The sequence below is a fragment of the Furipterus horrens genome, unplaced genomic scaffold (genome assembly GCF_987537825.1).
Source record: "Furipterus horrens unplaced genomic scaffold, mFurHor1.1.pri manual_scaffold_1, whole genome shotgun sequence".
Lineage (NCBI taxonomy): Eukaryota > Metazoa > Chordata > Mammalia > Chiroptera > Furipteridae > Furipterus > Furipterus horrens.
The window spans coordinates 29893903-29912359 of record NW_028327171.1 but is presented as its reverse complement, the minus strand read 5'-3'; the positions used below and the strand labels follow the sequence as shown (position 1 = coordinate 29912359).

The following is an 18457-nucleotide window of genomic DNA, read 5'->3' as shown; positions in this document are numbered from 1 at the left end:
AATTTCTAAAAAAGAGTTAGTGCTTCTCAAAATGTAGTCTATAGACACCTAAGGGTCTGTTCTGGTGACAACCATGACAGTAAGACAGTTTTCCTAGTAATATTAGGATGCTATTAGTTTTTTCACTGAGATGGCATTGATAGGTACTTAAGCATGAGTCAAAGTAATGGCGACTAACTGTGCCTATTGACGTGGAGATAGGTGTGAGGGAAATAACCATTCTCTTAATCTACATTGAGAACTCAGTCTTTTAGTGTGCCCATATCCCTGAGCTATAACTTTTACAAACCCTTCTTAGCCTTCTTATCCCACTTGAGTGACACAGGAAGGATAAAGAAGGGTTGGGGTCACTCTTTCCAAGTCAGATAATACTTTGGTACAGAAATTTCCCTTGAGGCCTGGTATTCATTACAAGGACACAATGAAGGAAAAGTTACTTGACATATTTCAGAGTAGTTCATTTCCTTCCCCTAATGGAACACGAAGGAAGGTTCTTGCATTCTTTAGAGTGAGAAGCTTGTGGGGTTTCTGGAAGTAAAACATTAAAGTCTAAGATGCCTGGTGTTTTTAATTTTTAAGTTAGTCCACACTGAGCCTCCTGCAATTCCCCAATTACAGTTATGTGTCAAAATAGTATTGGTTCCAAAGTTATAGACTATATAGACATGCCTACTGATAGGTTCTTGGGCAGGGAAATTGCCCTGGACCATGGATTAACAGACCTGAAACTGAGTCATAAGGATGCTTCAGGATATGCAATTGGGTTGAGGCTGATGGGTTTTCCAGAGGCAAAGTCATAAAAACAGAAAGACAATACATTACCTACAAAGGAAGGTTGACACTTATTTTTCAATAAAATTATTTGAAAACTACATAATAATTTATAACATCATTAAAAGAATAAAGGAAAAGATTTCCAACACAGAATTCTATACCCAACAAAGATATCCTTTAAAAACAATGGTGAAGACTTCCAATGTTAGCTTTAATGTATAAAGAACTTGAAAGTTGTTATTTTTACTGCCTCCACAAGAAGAAAAAAGCTGAAGAAACTAGAGAACAAAAATTCTTAGATTTGTCAGAGAATTAAGGTCACAGGACAATCTGTTGTCCCCCAAAATGGTGAGGAAGCATAAACAAATAATGATTTGCTTGGAATGCTGGATGCCCACCACTGGAACCAATACTATTACTAATCATCAATAAGAATAATCATGGAAATGCAAATTAAAACCACAATGAAAAATCACCGCATTTGTTAGGAGTACTGTTATAGAAAAGACACGAGATAAAAAGTATAGGGAAGTTTGTAGAAAAAATAGAACCCTTGTGTATTGTTGGAATGAAACTAAATTGTATAAAAAACCATATGGAGACTTCTCAAAGTTAAAAATAGAACTACTATATAATTCAGCCATTTTACTTCTGGGTATATGTGAAAATAAAAATGATGTACCTCAAAGAGATATCTGCACTTCCACATTAATTTGGAACATTATTCCCAATAGCCTAGATGAACAGTCAAAGAAAATGTGGTATATACATTCAATAAAATATTATTCAGCCATAAAAAGAAGGAAATTCTGGAGGCAAATCTGGAAGACATTATGCTCAGTGAAGAAAGCTATATACAGAAGGACAAACATAAAAAATGTTAAAGTATATGTTTCATGTTCAGTGAAAGTTCTATATATGTGAACTTAAAATATAGAAAAAGCAATTAAGAATCCTATAAATGGTGATTTCTCAATTTACTTAATAAAAACTAAATTTCGTAAATCAACAATAAGAATATTGAATTTTTGGAGTTTATAAATATGAAAACATAAACTGTATGTATGGCTATAGCACAAGGAATAAAAGTAAATAAATTATATTAATTTTCTTATATTAATATCTAATACCGTGACATATTAATGTAGACATTGATCATTTAAGAATGAATATTTTAATTCCCCCACTAAATATAAAATTAATAAAGCTAAAAAACAATAAAGGAGTTAAAGTCAGGGACAAAAAACAAACAAAACAATACAAAACTCTAATCCAAAGAACTCTAATCAAAAAAATTTTACTTATTCAAAGTAAATGAAACAAATGAAAATTTGAACATTGATGAAATTCTTATATTCCAAACTTAATGTTTTATTAAAATAGTCAATATTTAGGTATAATGATGTTTCAATGAAAAAAATCTTTAAAAATGCATACTATAGTATTTATAAATTAAATTATATAATATCTGAGATTCGTCGGCAGCCGTCCGTCTCGAGAGACGATGGTGTAGCTTCTTAAGAGTCTATCTGCACTGCCGAGAATGGCTGTGCAGTTCGACTCGGGAGTGACATGGTATCTGTCTCCTCTCGTGTTGAATCGACATCTTGCGATGACGCTGGAGTGTCCTCTCCAGTGAAGCTGAAGCTACAGAGCCTGGGCAGGGTGATATGGAGGGTCTGCTGTTGCCCATGCAGCAGACCCACCCTCTCTTTGCAGCTGAAGGGTCCAAGGGAAAGACGGAGTCAATACAGCTTGGCTTCAGGTGCGCCGCAGGAGTTGCCGGTGTTGACTACAACGTCAAACCGCCTTAGGGACTCCGGCTCCGGATTTTCTGTCGGGGTTTAATCCCTTAGCCTTTCCCCTGAAGATGTATGCCGCAAGGCAGCGGAGGTTTTTTGGAGTCAGAGTTTTCCTTCTCTGTATCTGAGATTAACTTTAAGTATTATAGAACAATGGGAAATAGACCAGGTATGAATGGGTTAAGTCTGGGGCAGAATCAGCCAGATGTTGATGACATGTTTATCAGGGTTCATTATATCATTTTCACTACTTGTGTTATGTTCAAAATTGTTTCCATAAAAGAAAAGGGAAAAATCATTGTGGCTTAGTAAAAGTTCTTATGATATTTTAATAAGAATTTCCTCTGTGTTTCTAATTTAAGAGTTGTAAAAGAGAAAAGTTTTAAACACTAGATGATGTCTATAAAAAGATACCATTTTAAAACAAAATAAAGATAATATAGGACAATTTAAGGGGACCAGAAGAGACTAGAAAGAAAATTAATACCAAAGAATTACATGAGAGAAATGCTCAATTTTATCACAGTATCAGAGATGATTACAAGTGTAACACATTTTCACAGCAATTTAAAAAATCATTAAGAAAGGGACGGTCATTCTAAGTGAGAAACTGAAAAATCTTATTCAAAGTTCAAATGTACTAACAAGTATTGTTTCTCCTTGAAAACTATTCATATTGTTCCAGCATAATATAAATAATTAAAGCTCTCATCCTCAGCCTTTCACAATCATATAACATCAGTACATATATTCATCAAACACATTAAACCCTAATCATCATTTGAATTGTCTACTGTTGTCTCTACTAACTTATAAACACCTTTCTAGGAGGAATAAAGTTTTACCTGTTTTGTTCTGCAAAATATAATATGGTAACAAACACAACTAAACCAATAACTGTGGAATAAATCAACCCTGTTAAACAACGGGAGTGTCAGTAAACAAGGTTTAAAGAGAGGTTAGCAGTATTTTATTATTAAATAATTATTTATCTCATGCCAAGATTAACTTGGGGATTTATTTATTTATTTTTGTTTTTATTAATCTTTATTCAAGGTCTGTGTAGCTCACATTTATTTTGAGTTTAATATTAGAAGTGTTTTGGGTCTTTATTTAGAAGTTTGGTGTTATTTTTTGGACCAGAAATATGCTGTGGAACTTTTCTCTTTTCATATCAATTAGCCTGTGGTAAAATTGGTTTTGTTATACCTTGTTTTACTTAAAGTCACAGTTTCCAAGTATCTATCAAGGATGTTAATGGAGGACTTACTGTACTTTAATCTGAGGTTAAATTTTTATTTTTATTTTTTATTATCTCCTTTCCTATATTACCTTACTGAATCAGCTTTCAGACCAAAATACACACCTGAACATATATACTATTACAGATACCAAGAGGAACTTTTGCTAAAGATATTTTTTGAATGATACTTGTATGTAATTTTTTTTCCTAAAAAACATTGAAATAAAAACTTGGAAAAAAATTTTGTCCTATATCACATTAATCACAAAAATACCATGTTCTTCTGAGAATGAAAAATTAAAAATCAAGCAGCCCTCATTCAAACATAAATCCATAAAGTGTGGCTATAAAGTAAGAAATTCTGATTCATATGTTAATAAAAAAAGAAATGACAATATTTTAAATGGAATTGACATGAAAAGTGTTGATAGCAACTTTGAAGATAAATTTTGAAGGTAACAAAATAACTTTGGTGATGGCTTCTTTCATCTTTGTTTCGCTAAATTATTGTTGCAGAAAGCTTGGCATGAAGAATTCTTATAAGTCATTTTACTTTAATTTTATTTAAAAGAATTGTTATTAAAGCCAAAGTCTTGAAGAAGTAGTACATTTGCATAATTAAGATTTTGAAAAGTACAAAAATTGAGGTATGTAGAGAAACTCTCCCCTGTACTCTGCTCATGCATCTGTTTTTTCCACAAAAAATATAATTTATTAATTTTTTAAATGATTCCAGAATCGCCATATGCCTTTTGTAGAGCCTAATAGGCTCCTACTAGATCCCTAGAACTCCATCCTTCCCCCCAGAAGAATAATTTAGTTTTCCTTTATTTATTTTTCTGGACTCCTTTCTTGCAAGAAGTTCTAATTTGAGATGGTGTAAGAAAGCGTTTTAGGCTAAGTGAAGACTTCCTTATGATTTTAGAATTTTGAGTTTGAGTTTTTTGAGTTTTTAGTCTTATTTTTAATGATAGTAAGCAACAGTATAGTTCTTCCCCATGACCCTTCCATGCAAGAGTTATTTTTTTCTTCCATCTTCACAGAAAATAACTGTTTCCTATGACTATAGTGTGTGTGTATATATATAACAAACCCTGGCTGGTTTGGCTCAGTGGATTGAGCGTTGGCCTGCGAGCTAAGTGTCGCTGGTTCGATCTTCCAGTCAGGGCACATCAGAGAAGGAAAACTCTGACTCCAAAAAACCTCCGCTGCCTTGCGGCATACCTCTTCAGGGGAAAGGCTAAGGGAGTAAACCCCGACAGAAAATCCGGAGCCGGAGTCCCTAAGGCGGTTTGACGTTGTAGTCAACACCGGCAACTCCTGTGGTGCACCTGAAGCCAAGCTGTATTGACTTCGTCTTTCCCTTGGATCCTTCAGCTGCGAAGAGAGGGGGGGTCTGCTGCATGGGCAACAGCAGACCCTCCATATCACCCTGCCCAGGCTCTGTAGCTTCAGCTTCACTGGAGAGGACACCCCAGCATCATCGCAAGATGTCGATTCAACACGGGAGGAGACAGATACCGTGTCACTCCCGAGTCGGACTGCACAGCCATTCTCGGTGGTGCAGATAGACTCTTAAGAAGCTACACCATCGTCTCTCGAGACGGACGGCTGCCGACGATGACGATATATATAACATCTCCTTTAATCTTCTCCCCTACTCCTAGACAATTCCCTCTTGATGTCATTGTTGCACTAAAGATATTCAGTTGTCACCTTACCCTAAATATTTTGCTTTATCTTCAAATATTTTCTGTTATTAGCAATTTATTTTATTTAGTTCCATCTACATGCCTTTCCTGATGATTACACACTGCTGTGGACAATTATTCCATCCATTTTAGGTTTTCAGTGTTAGCTCCTCCTTCTTAATATAAACTGTCTTGTTTGTTTCTCCATAAATGTTGTTACTGTTGAATTATTTCATGGAAAATAATGCAAGAAACAATTTGTAATACTATGCAATATATGCTATTTAAGAAGTGAGAGCATCTTGAATATTTAATTTATAAGAAAGGATCAACAATCTGAATAAATAAAAGTTAATGTAATCATTACATACATAAAAATAATGATAAGTACATATACTGTTACATACATGGACAAATCATTACTCTGAACAGTTTTTAAACTGTAAAATTGCTTGGAGAGACTTGACAATTTTTAAGGTTACTTTCCTTTTTATATAGATAGGACTTCAATACTTACTTTATCAAAGTTCTTGCTTGCCGAAGTTTAGTTATAGTAACACTAATTGTTCAAGTAAGTGATCCCTTTAAATTAATGATTTTGATCATATACATATTTCATAGGGGATATATTTGTTAAAAAAGTTAAACTTCCATCGTGTTTTTAAAAAGATTTTATTTACTTATTTTCAGAGATAAGGGAAAGAGAAGAAAGAGAGAAAAACAAACACCCATGTGTGATAGAAACATCAATCTATTTCCTTATTCACACCCCCAACTGGGAACTTGGTCCTGAACCCAGGCATGTGCCCTGACAGGGAATTGAACTGGCAACAGTTTGCTTTGCAGAACAACGCCCAACGCACTGAGTCACACTAGCCAGGGCCCCATCATGTTTCTCAAAAACTTAATTTACAGTGAAAAATTACTTATTTTTCTAAAAATAATAATGTAATTCATTATGCCTGAATGCCTCAAATTGTTTTAATAAAAAAAATTAACTATATTTTTCTCTGCTTTATTAAAAAGATGAGACACAAATTTTTCCCTCAGTTCTATAAAAAGTTTAAACATTAATCTTTTATTTTCCTCAAGGGAAAAAGAACTGGTTTTAAAGTCGTAGACCCTAAATGTCTCTTGACAGATAACAATAAGAAATATACTTTTAGAAGAGATAAGAATATGGTTCTTCTGGGGGAAGTAATAAGGAAGAAACAATTTCTCCTAGAAGAGAAGTGACTCTGAGGACTTAGGAGATAGTTGCCAGATCAGTGACTTGATCCTAATGTTAGATAGTACTCACAGGCTGGAGAGGGCTGAGTGAGTGGATTAAGTGGAGTCACTGTGAAGAGACTTATGAGAGAGCCTGGAGCCCTATTTGAATGAAAACATTGCTCAACACTTCTCAATTTTTATTTTAGAGAGAACTTCTCATTGTCTTAGCAGAGAAAATTATTATCATCTGTAAGTGGTCATTATCAAACACATTACATAAAAAATCTACCTATAGCATACTTTCCAAATAACTTTAATACATTCACTGATTGAATAATTCTATTTTATTATTTTAATTGATTTGAGAGGGAGAGAGGGAAAAAGAGAGAAGGAGAGAGAGAGTCAGACATTGGTTCATTGTTCCACTTATTTATACACTCATTGGTTGCTTCTTGTATGTGCCCTGACTGGTGATGGAACCTGCGACCTAGGTATATGGGAATGACATTCTAACTGACTGAGCTACCCAGCCAGAGCAAGATTTAATCATTTTAATTGTACAAATAGAATCAGGACATCTGGAACTTTTAAGATTATTGCCTAAGGAGCATGTATAATAGCCATTTATTCAGCACATCATTACTTTTCAAAGCACAATTAGCTCATGATCTTATTTACTCTCCATAATAAAAACTGACAGTGAAGTACAATTAAATAATTCTGGCCTAAGATTTAGGAATCTAAGACTCAATTTATTTTTGGTTCCAAAGTCACTAAGATTCAAGGTGAAGTGTCATTTAATTGCAATATGCATCAAGAGCTGTGTTGCAGGAACTCAGCTCTCTGGGTACGGGCATGTTTACATGCTCCTCCATCCACGTGTCCTGTGGCTCAGGAGATAAGCTGGCCTTGTCTCTGCCTGCAGCTCTAGGCTGTACAGGCCACTGAGTCATGGAATCCTGAGAACAAAGAAGTCTGTTAAGTACTCCATCTGCCTCCTTGTAAATAAAGTCTTAATTGGAGCTGGCCTTGAGGACTAGCCAGTCTGTTTTGTATCCTTGATAGGTGCTATCTAAGCCATGAGTTACCCAAGCTGTGTTTTACACATTAATGATACATTGTAAGAATTCTTTCACTATTGGCTGTAGAGCTCTCCCCCCTTGTTCTATTTTTGTAACTTTTGAAATCCTAATAAAAGGACGGTGGGTTCTCATGCTCTCTGCTGACTGCCAGAGAGTGCTGCAGCCCCCCGATCGTTTTTATAATTCTGCTTGCTGGAATTATCTGCGTGTCCGGGACCACAATTAAAGCTATAGAGCTGGAATGTAGTTGTGTCTTTCCTTTCTTTCTTTCTTTCTTTCTTTCTTTCTTTCTTTCTTTCTTTCTTTCTTTCTTTCTTTCTTTCTTTCTTTCTTTCTTTTTTTGTCAGTTCAATATTAAATTCCACTTATTTGGTAACAAAATATCATTCTCCTTTCTTCATTAGGAGTTTGTATTTATAAAGATGAGACAAATCTTTCCACTGCTCATTGCTTGGATTTCAGTGATCCTTTCATGAATGAACGAATGAACTAATTATGACCAATAACAGTATTATCTGGAAGTTTTGTTAGAACTATAGAAAAAGTTGTTCTTTCCCCTGGGATTAGAATATAAGCCTGGAGGTCTGGAACCATCATGTAGACAACCTGTCAATAAACAAGGTCATGTTCAATCAATAAATTCTTTTTTTAAAGCCAGTGTTAATTGGAATTCTGTCATTTGTAAGAGGACACATCATGACTTATACATTATCTTCAACTATAAATTCATAGAAGTAACTAGATGATGATTTCCAAAGTTAAATCACTGTAATTCAAAGCCTAAGAGAAGTAATTAAGTACAGAATATAAGCTCCCTAAGTGCAGGGGTTAGTTTTTTCACTGTTAATTCATCAGTGCCAAGAACAGTACCTGGCACATATTTGTTGAACATATTAATAAATTTTTGTCATATGGGTGAGTTTCTAATTCTGCCCCTCATCAGCCTACTAGAATAAGAAGTATTATTTATTTGTAATTATGTGTAGTACTAACTTAAGTATTATCTTTACTTGGCTATCAGGCAGTTTGAGACCCCCAGGGATTTTTATTATCTTCATGAAATTGAAAAAGCAGGCAATTATCTATTCTTCTTATTGGTGTGGCCAGTGATGAATAGAGTTATCATATTCATGAAAACCTAAAACACCTATTTCTATCATGGTTCTCAAATATTTATTAAGCACATACTGTGTATTAAGAATTATGCTTTTGAAATATGTTTTAGTAGAAATAGTCTTCTCCATTAGACATGGGCAATATAATGTTTACCAAATAGAATTTGTGAGGATAAAAAATAAAATATAATTATAAATATGAAATGCATTAATATGACCATCTCAGGTGTTTCTTAAGGACAGCCTAATTTAGGACATTAGGTCATATTTTATGGCCATGAAGAATTATACTGTTCCATACAGGATCATTTCTGTAGAATACAGTATGAGTGTAGAATTCTATAGAATACAGTCCGCTTAGAACACAACTCTATGCTGTGAAACATCATTCACAAAGTTGTTGTGCTGGGTCACATCAGCAATAACAACCCATTTATTTCAATTGTGTCCCCCTTTTACTGTCATTGAAATTCAGTTGCTGTTACAGTGTCCTAAAACATATGTATATCCTAAAGTGTTTCTTAATATACACTCCTCGGTAAGTTCTGTAACCACATAGATTCTTTCCTCTTTTTCACCTCCAGATTCAGCTTTCCACAGAAATGTCTGTTGCCAAGACCACTCTGTTTTAAAACTATAGGAAGCTACTTTGACTAACATTCTGTAACCCCAGGCTGAACTATTTCCGCCCTGTGCATTGCCATCATTCCCACCAGTCTCTAGTGTTGCCACTGCCACTGCCACTGTCTTCTTTGCTGCCCTTTCCTTTGCCATGAACCCCCATGCCTGCTGAGGTGGATATCTCAGAAAGAAAATGAGGTTCTTCTAGAACAAAAAAGTCAATACCTCATATTTATTAAAATATGAAAACATGTGAAAAGCACATGCATTTTATGAAGAGTAAGAAGTTTAAAAACTTGATAAGAAAAATTGAGGGTTATCAGGCAAAGTCCAGCATGCTTTTTAGAATTTTTTCACTGTTGAAATTCTTGAAAGGTATGAAGAAAATGAGGTTGTGGTCATCATGGGACAAGCTGCAGGGACAAGAGGATGAATCCATGAGCAACTGAGTTTAGGAAAAGGTCTGGTGAAAAACAGTAGGAAGCTAAATTCTTGCTAATGTCAGTGGAAATCTTTTGTTCCTTCAGTGTCTTGAACATTGAATTCATGAATTCAGTGGATCATCCATGGGCACTATATTTAATGCAGAAGTGAAGAAAGCTTCTCTCACTTTAGCTGTTATGTTTTATTGTAGGATTATTGTAGTGCCTCATAGTCTACAACTTTCAAACCCTCTGGAGAAATTAGACATTAATCTAAGAACACTTGGGTCAGGGAATAACATTTTTAATGAATATAATATTGCACTGAAAATCATGCCTCCTATTTTGAGCTGAATTTTATCTCTCCCAAATCCATATGTTGAAGATCTAACCCCAATACCTCAGAGGTGAGTGTATTTGGAGATAGGCATTTTAAAGAGGTTACTTAAGTTAAAATGACATCGCTAGGGCGGGCTCTATTTCAATATTATGGTTGTCCTTACAAGAAGAGAAAATTTGGACACAGACATGTACCAAGGGAAGACCGTGTAAAGATACAGAAGGAAAATGATCATCTACAAGCCAAGGAAAAAGGCCTTAGAAGAATTAACCTTGCTAGCACCTTACTCTCAAATTCCCAGCATACAGATTTCTGGGAAAATACACCTGTTTTGGTAAACCACCCAGACTGTGTTACTTTGTAATGACAACCTTAGCAAGTAATACATCTCCCTTTTTAGATCTAACGTTTTGATAGTAGAGGAGGCCTGTTCTCTGATGTTCTCGTCATCCCTTAAACTACTCTCTCAAGAGCCTCTCTATGAATCCCCATCGCATGTCCAATAGGTATGAATCCCAATGTTGAATACAGCTTAAGTTTGAGATGAGACACACACATGCTCTCTCCTCCACCCAAATACTCCTATTATACATTTGATGAACTCCCACAACACTGTTGTTGACTCATGCACTGTAATAAATGCTCCTTTAAAAAAAATAATTACTTTGCTATAAATCAGTCTATCATTAAGGATTACAGACATGAACTAATATAGAGTAAAAGGCCAACTATTTAAAAGAGAAAATAATGCATTTGTTCAACTGTTTCCACTTTGTAAGAACATCTTTAGGAGGACCCCCCCTGTTGCTCTTATGTTTGCAGTTTTGATCAATACCTGAAATAATGATCTTGTCATTAGACTCGCTTCAACATAAAAGCTTTGAGGTATCAGAGAGGATTCTCCTTGAAGAGGAAATTGACTATATGGTGCACTTGAAAGCACATGTGCTTCTAAATGAATTTATAAGCTCCCTCTGATTGATGGCGCATTGCACGATATTTTGCATGGTCGAAGAAGAAAACCAGATCCACACAGATGGCACACTGACAACGGGTGAGAGCTCGTTTCTTTGCTCAGTGTGATCCATGTGTTAGAATAACTCATTTTCCTTTTATTATAAATTAACAGGTAGACTATAAATACTGGAGTTAAACAAGTTATTTTGCATACCGACTCACCTACTTAATATTACAAGACCCCTTCCCCTCATATGGATATTTAGGATATCCTAATCTGTAAACTTGGGGTGATGATGTCTATTCCACAGTAATTGTGAGGATTATAAATGCATGGTTCCTGGAAGTTCTAAAATATTCAATAAGTGCTAGTTGTCTTCAATAATGTTACTCAGCAGGGACAAAATTAAATAAATTATAAAATAAAAGAAGTCAAAATATAATTAAATAGAATATAAAATGTGCTTATATTCCATATTTTTTAAAGTGTATAATAATTTCCTAGGGCTGCCATAACAAAGTACCACAGACTGAGTTGCTGAAGGCAATAGAAATGTATTCTCTCATCATTTTGGATGCTAGAATTCTAAACTCAAGGTGTTGGCAAGGTTGAGTTTTTCTGGAAACTCAGAGAAAACACTGTCTCATGCCTGACTCCTAGTTTATGCTGGTTACTGGTAACCCCTTGTGTTACTTAGTTTCTAGACACATCACTCCCATATCTGTCTCTCTCTTCACATGGCTTTCTTGTTTCTACATAAGGTCACATTCTGAGATTCTAGGTGGGCACGAATTTGGGGGGACACTACCCAGTACAGGTTGTGTGTATTTCAAGTCAGACCATGACTCCACTGTTGGTATAGTATCTATGATGGGTGCAGACCAGCTAAAAAAGTATTGAGTAGGACAATATTTACCAATAAAAAACATTTTTATTTTCCTCTACTTCCTGCACAAATCAGTTTTTCAGTACAATAAGCTTTAATAGAATATTTTAATCAAATTAATTCAAAAGGCTTTCCAATTTTCACAGAAAACTGACACTTAAAATACTCACAAATATATATTAAGCAAATTCAAAACAATAAAAATTAAAAATATTTCCCTTCCTTTAATTCCAAGAATGTAAAGTTAAGAAATGTTAAAGGAATTCAGAGAAATAAAATTAACCATTCCATATAATTCTTTCTGTTATGATTCAACTTTCATATAATGCTTACATGATGGGAAAGTAATTTCAAGTTGCTTATTGCCTGATTTTCCAAATGAATAATAATCCTCTGAGGGTGCTGGTCATGTTAGGCCCTGACATTAGGCAGAATTGAGGTGGGAAGGGATGATGAAGGCATTGGAAGAATGTGCAGCTTCCTGTGCTGCTGGACTGCTTGGAAAAGACACCTCCTGTCTGGTCCTCAGGGGAGCAGCCAGGCTGGGAAGAAGGGCTCCAGGCGCTCCTGCCAGAGCCACACTCATGGAAACTCTCTGGGAAAAATGACTTTGAACAGGATTCAGAAGGATAATAAGATCGAAGCATGGAGTACTGTGGTGATAGAACAGTAAAGATAGAAGTAAAATGAAGCTGAATAAGCAAGCAGAAGTCGGGAAACGGATGAAATATTCAAATGCCACCTGTTATCTGTCACCTGTTAGCCCTTCCTTTCTCAGTGAAAGAGAGTTATTCATAAACACCTGTTTGGAACACAATCCTGAGCACTTGAGTTAGAAGAAAGGATATTCTGAAGTTTATCTGATGTTTCTTTTGCTTATAGGGACCATTTTTATTAATTGAATTAAAATTTATCAATATCTGAATACCTGAACTCAAGCATGAGCTCCTAAGTAAGTTTGATTTATATTGTTTTTATTAAAAACTTTAAAAAAAACCTAATTTTTTACTTTATTGACCCTACCATGATCCTCTAGCTCCTGATTACAGTAACTTGATAGCATAAACTACATCTTAACATTATATCCTAGCTTGCTGTTGCAAAACCTCCAGTTCTCTTCCAAGGCTTCCCAAGTTTCAGGGGTTATCTAGGGGTAGAGTTGCAGAAGGACTTCACATATGTTCGTAAACACATTTGGCAGCATCAAACGAATTCACCTTCTTATCATTATTCTGTGGGACTGGGCTTCTCTTGTATCCACTGATAAGATTTTTGCTGCCTGCACATAGCTTCCCTGCTAGTGCTTCAGCATTAGTCCATCAGCCTCTATCTAGCTAAAATAAATAACCATATATATTTTTTCCACTTATGGAAATCTCTTTTTTCCTTTTTATTGAATCCATGAGGTTACACTGATTAACACAATTGTACAGGTTTCAAGCGCACAATTCTACAACACATCATCAGCATACCATATTGGGTGTTCACCACCCCCAGTCAACTTTCCGTCCATCACTGTTTATACCTTCATACCCTCCTCCACCTCCAACCACTCCCCTGTCCCCAGCAATCATCACACTGTGGTCTTTGTCCATGAGTTCTTTCTCTTTCTTTCTCTTTTTGTGCTCAACCCTTCCAGCCTCCCACCCATTCCCCATCCAGAGAGATGTCAATCTACTTTTCATCTATGAACTGGTCACTATTTTACTTGTTAGTACACTTTGTTCATTCGATTCCATATATAAATGAAATAATATGGTACTTGTCTTTCTATGAATGATTTATTTCACTTAGCATAGGGCCATCCATGTGTCACAAAGGGTAATATTTCCTTCCTTTTTATGGCCAAGTAGTATTCCATTGTGTAAATGTACCACAGCTTTTTTGATCCACTCATCTATTGATGGGCACTTGGGCTGCTTCTAAATCTTGGTTATTGTAAACAATGCTGCAATGAACATAGGGATCCATATATTCTTTCAACTTAGCATTTCAGGTTTTTTCAGATAAATTCCCACAAGTGAACTCAATGGCTCATAAGGCAGCTCCACTTTTAATTTTTTGAGGAAAATCCATATTGCTTTCCACAATGACTGCACCAATCTGCATTCCCACCAACAGGGCACGAGGGTTCCTTTTTCTCCATATTCCACCAATACTTGTTGTTTGTTGATGTATTGATGATAGGCATTCTGAAAGGTGTGAGGTGACAACTCATTGTGGTTTTAATTTGAAATTCTCTGATGATTAGTGGTGTTGAGCATCTTTTTATATGCCTGTTGGTCATCTGTATGTTCTCTTTGGAAAAGTGACTACTAACGTTCTTCACCCATTTTTTTATTGAATATTATTTTTGGAGATTAAGTTTTTGAAAATAGAATTCCTTGGTCAAAGTTAGTGTGCACTTAAAGTTGTAGTAAATATTGTCATGTTGTACTTCATAATAGCTGTACAAGGAAAAACTCTACAATGTTTCCCCACATTTACACTATTTCTTGACGTTTTCCAATTTGAAAGGTGAAGAATATAATTTCCTGATAGTTTTAATATGTGTTTCTGGTAAACTAATTTACATTGAGTTATTTTTCTATATTTTAAAATCTTATTTCATTTGATGTGAAACATTTTCATCTTGATGACCATTTTTCAATTTTTTTCTCAGTGATCGAGCTTTAAATTACTTAAGTAAATAGAATTTTTCTATGATTCATATTTAAAAATTCATTACTTATATAAAAACTTCCCACTTTATCATTTTTCTATTGATTTTACATATTATATTCCATGTGAAGTTTTTTAATTGCTTTGAGTCATCAACTCTCTACAATAGATTACCACAAAACCCTCTTGATGAAGCAAATTTTAACTTGACAAACTTACTATAGCAAGATAACACACTACCTTGAGTGAATCTTAGGAGTATCTCAAAAAGGCAGATGGTAAGAAATAATATTTAAAGAGTAAATGGTTTTCAAGGTGGAGAACTTTCTGGAACTGGGCAATGTTCATGGCATAATTGTTTAGGATTGGTGGACCCAGAAAAGCATGGGAATTGAAGCAATTCTTTGTGACCAAATTATTGTCTTGATAAGTGAGAAAACTGTTTGCCCAGATGAATTGATTTGCAGAAATTTCTTAAAGGAAACAGTGAATTTATTTACTGATTTTTAGGCTTGTCATCCTGGGCAAGAATTTTATGGAGCAAACTGTTAAATTACGTTGACACAGGTGTTCTCATGGAGGTGGTCTCAAGTCTTGTAATTTTTATTTAATATTTATATAGGTATTTCCCTATAGGTCAAAATTATTTTTAAATATATAAAAAGATCAAATTTTCTTTTAATAATTTATAGGTTCCTCCTCCCTTTCATTTTTCTTTTTTTAATCTTTCTAATTTTATTTTTTGCTCCAACTTCAATTGATAATGTTATAAAAAATGAAGTTATAGTACAAACTATTTTTAATGTGTCCAATTGCTCAACACTATTATTAATTAAGCTATATTTTCTCCACTGAATAAAATGTCACTTTTATCATATACTAAATTTCCACATATATTCACATTATATTTGGACTCTTACTTATCATTGTCCTTTTTATGAATTAATAGAATACTATTTTAATTATTAACATTTATAATATTTTATGATAATACTTGAATATCTTCAAGTATTCAAGTCTACTTGATTATTCTTACCACAACCAGGAATTGAACCCACAAACTTGTAGTTACAGGACAACACTCCAAGCAACTGGGCCACACTGGCCAGGGCAGTAGCATTCTTTTATAATAATGCAACTTTTGTTTTGGGTCCCTTGGTCACATTATAAGAAACTTTTCATGGAAAGTTGCTATATTTCTTGTTTAGATTATCCCATTACTTTATGATTGTGTGATTATTGTAAATAAAATATTGTCTTCCATTGCCCCTTTTAAAAAGTTTTTTAAATAATATATATGTATATATATATATATATATACACAAAATAAATATAAAGTTAAACATAATTTTTTTAAAAAATCAAACTAATTTTGGAGGAAGAGCTCAAGGTATCAGTTAAAATAAAAAACAAAATACTTAACAAATGTATGTAAATAAAACTACTTCACGTGACAAAATAACACAGAAAGCTATAGGTTATTGCAAATCTGAACTATAATTCAAAAAAATCAAAGAACAAATTTTGATAAGTGTACAAAACAACAACAACAATGTGTAATGGCAGCAAAAGACAAATGCCATATGATCTCACCTAATACAGGAAACTAATGAACAACACAAACAAATGAGCAAAATTGAACCAGAGGCGTGTAAACAGGGGACAGACTCATAGTTACCAGGGGGTAGGGAGAGGGAGAGAAAGGGGGTAAGTAGGGGAAGGGTTTAGTAAAAGAACTGGTATAAATGACCCATGGACATGTGCAACGAGGTAGAGATTGACTGTGGGAGAAGATGTGGGCTGGGTCTGGGGGAGCAATGGGGGAAAAATGGGACAACTGTAATAGAAAAGCAAAAATATATATATATATATATATGTTGAAAAGTAAAAAAAAAGAAAAGAAAAAATTATCTAAAGAGTCCAGAACATTTTAGGGTGGTCGCTAATGCCACGCTGTATAAAAATGTAGGCAAAAATTTCACCAAAGTTATCAAACAGAAGAGGTTATTAGTGTTGGAAATACTTATGAAAAACACGACCCAGAGAGGAAGTTAGAGTAGTTCTCAGTTCCATCCAACCCATTATCTTCTTTCTTAAGCACTGTTACATTTCCATGCATCTGGCCTAACTACATTGGGATCATCAAGTAAGAGCAAATCAGGCTGTCCTTTGTATTGTCGACAAGTTACCTGAACACCGCAGAATACATCAACTACTCTCTTTAGAAAGTTGTTGTCTAAAAGAAGGAAAATCTTCTAACAGTTTGTTTTCCTCTCAGTAGCTAACTTGGAAAAATTAAGAGTAACCACACAGTAGCAATATTTTCTACTTATTCAGATATAAAGTGATATATATGAAATAATTTTTCAAGTCAACTTTTACTAACTAAAATGGAAAAAAATAGAAATATAATAAATGCCATGCTCATAGAGATCTACAGTATCCATTTATATGAAACTAACATATTTCAGAACCTTGTCTTCCGACATCACAGTATTCTGTTTCAAGGGATCAAAAAAATATGACTTATTCATTCAGTAAATCTTTATTGAATGCCCATATGCACCAGACTCTATTCTTGGTACTGAACAAATACATAGAACTCTTTTTCTCACACAGTTTGTATTCTAGGGGCAAAAGATCAAAAAATAAACTCATAGAAAAAATAATAAAGAAAAATATCCAATATTATTTTTATGTAGGAATTAAATTAAGCTGACATGGAGAGGAAAATACTTGATATGTGTGAGAATCTAAAAGAAGGCCATTGTGGTTGGAGTATTGTGAATGATGCAGATTGTTATTAGTTTCCTATGGCTGCCACAACAAATCACCAAAAACTGCTGGCATAAAGCAAAAGAAATGTATTCTCTTACAGTTCTGGAGGCTAGAAGTCTGAAATCCAGATGTAGCTGGTCATGCTCTCTCTCTGAAGGCTCCTGGGAAGAATCCTTTCTTGCCTCTTCCTCACTTCCAATGGTTATGGGTAACCCTTGGCGTTTTTTGAATGTAGCTGCATCTCTCCAATTTCTGCCTCCAACTTCACATGGCTATCTTCTTCCCGAGTGTGTGTGTCCAAGTCTGCCTCTGCCTGTATATAAGAGCATCCATCATTGAATTTAGGGCCTACCTTAATCCACTACGACCATATCTTAACTCAATTGTATCTGCAAAGGCTTTATTTTCAAATAAGGCCATGGTCATAAATACTAGTGCTTAGAAATTCAGCTTCCTTTTGGGGGAACACAATTCAACCAACAACAAAAACTCATAAAATCTTTGAGGAACTAAATATGAAAATATGCCATCCAATAGGTGGGTGTAAACTTATTGACAGCTTCTTTTGTGATAATGTAAGTAAACAAGTGTGACCACAAAATAATACTGTAAGTGCCATCTCTTGGGGGCTTGCTTTTGTTACAGAAGATTATGTGTTACAGCTTACATCTTTTATCTATTATATTGAAAATCATGCATACTCACTGTTTTTGCATATCATTAAAGGCAAGAAGAAAGTCGGTTACATGAAGCTTTTGTCAACGACATGAGAACACTGAATTCCAATTCCTAAAGAGAGGTATATTTTATTCCTGGAAATTTGCTATGTAAGCAGCTTCTCACTTGGAGATTCATATCAAGAGCACTTGGAG

General features: G+C 34.6%; 1 long non-coding RNA gene across 1 annotated transcript in view; it reads right to left on the bottom strand.

Moving 5' to 3' along the window:
* The window catches only part of LOC150020823 (uncharacterized), a 53106-nt gene extending 35170 nt beyond the window's left edge, over window positions 1-17936 (bottom strand). Inside the window, exon 1 of the long non-coding RNA XR_016510591.1 lies at window positions 17684-17936. This is a non-coding gene — a long non-coding RNA (uncharacterized LOC150020823). The remainder of the gene's footprint in view (window positions 1-17683) is intronic.
* Between the last annotated feature and the right edge of the window lie 521 nt (window positions 17937-18457).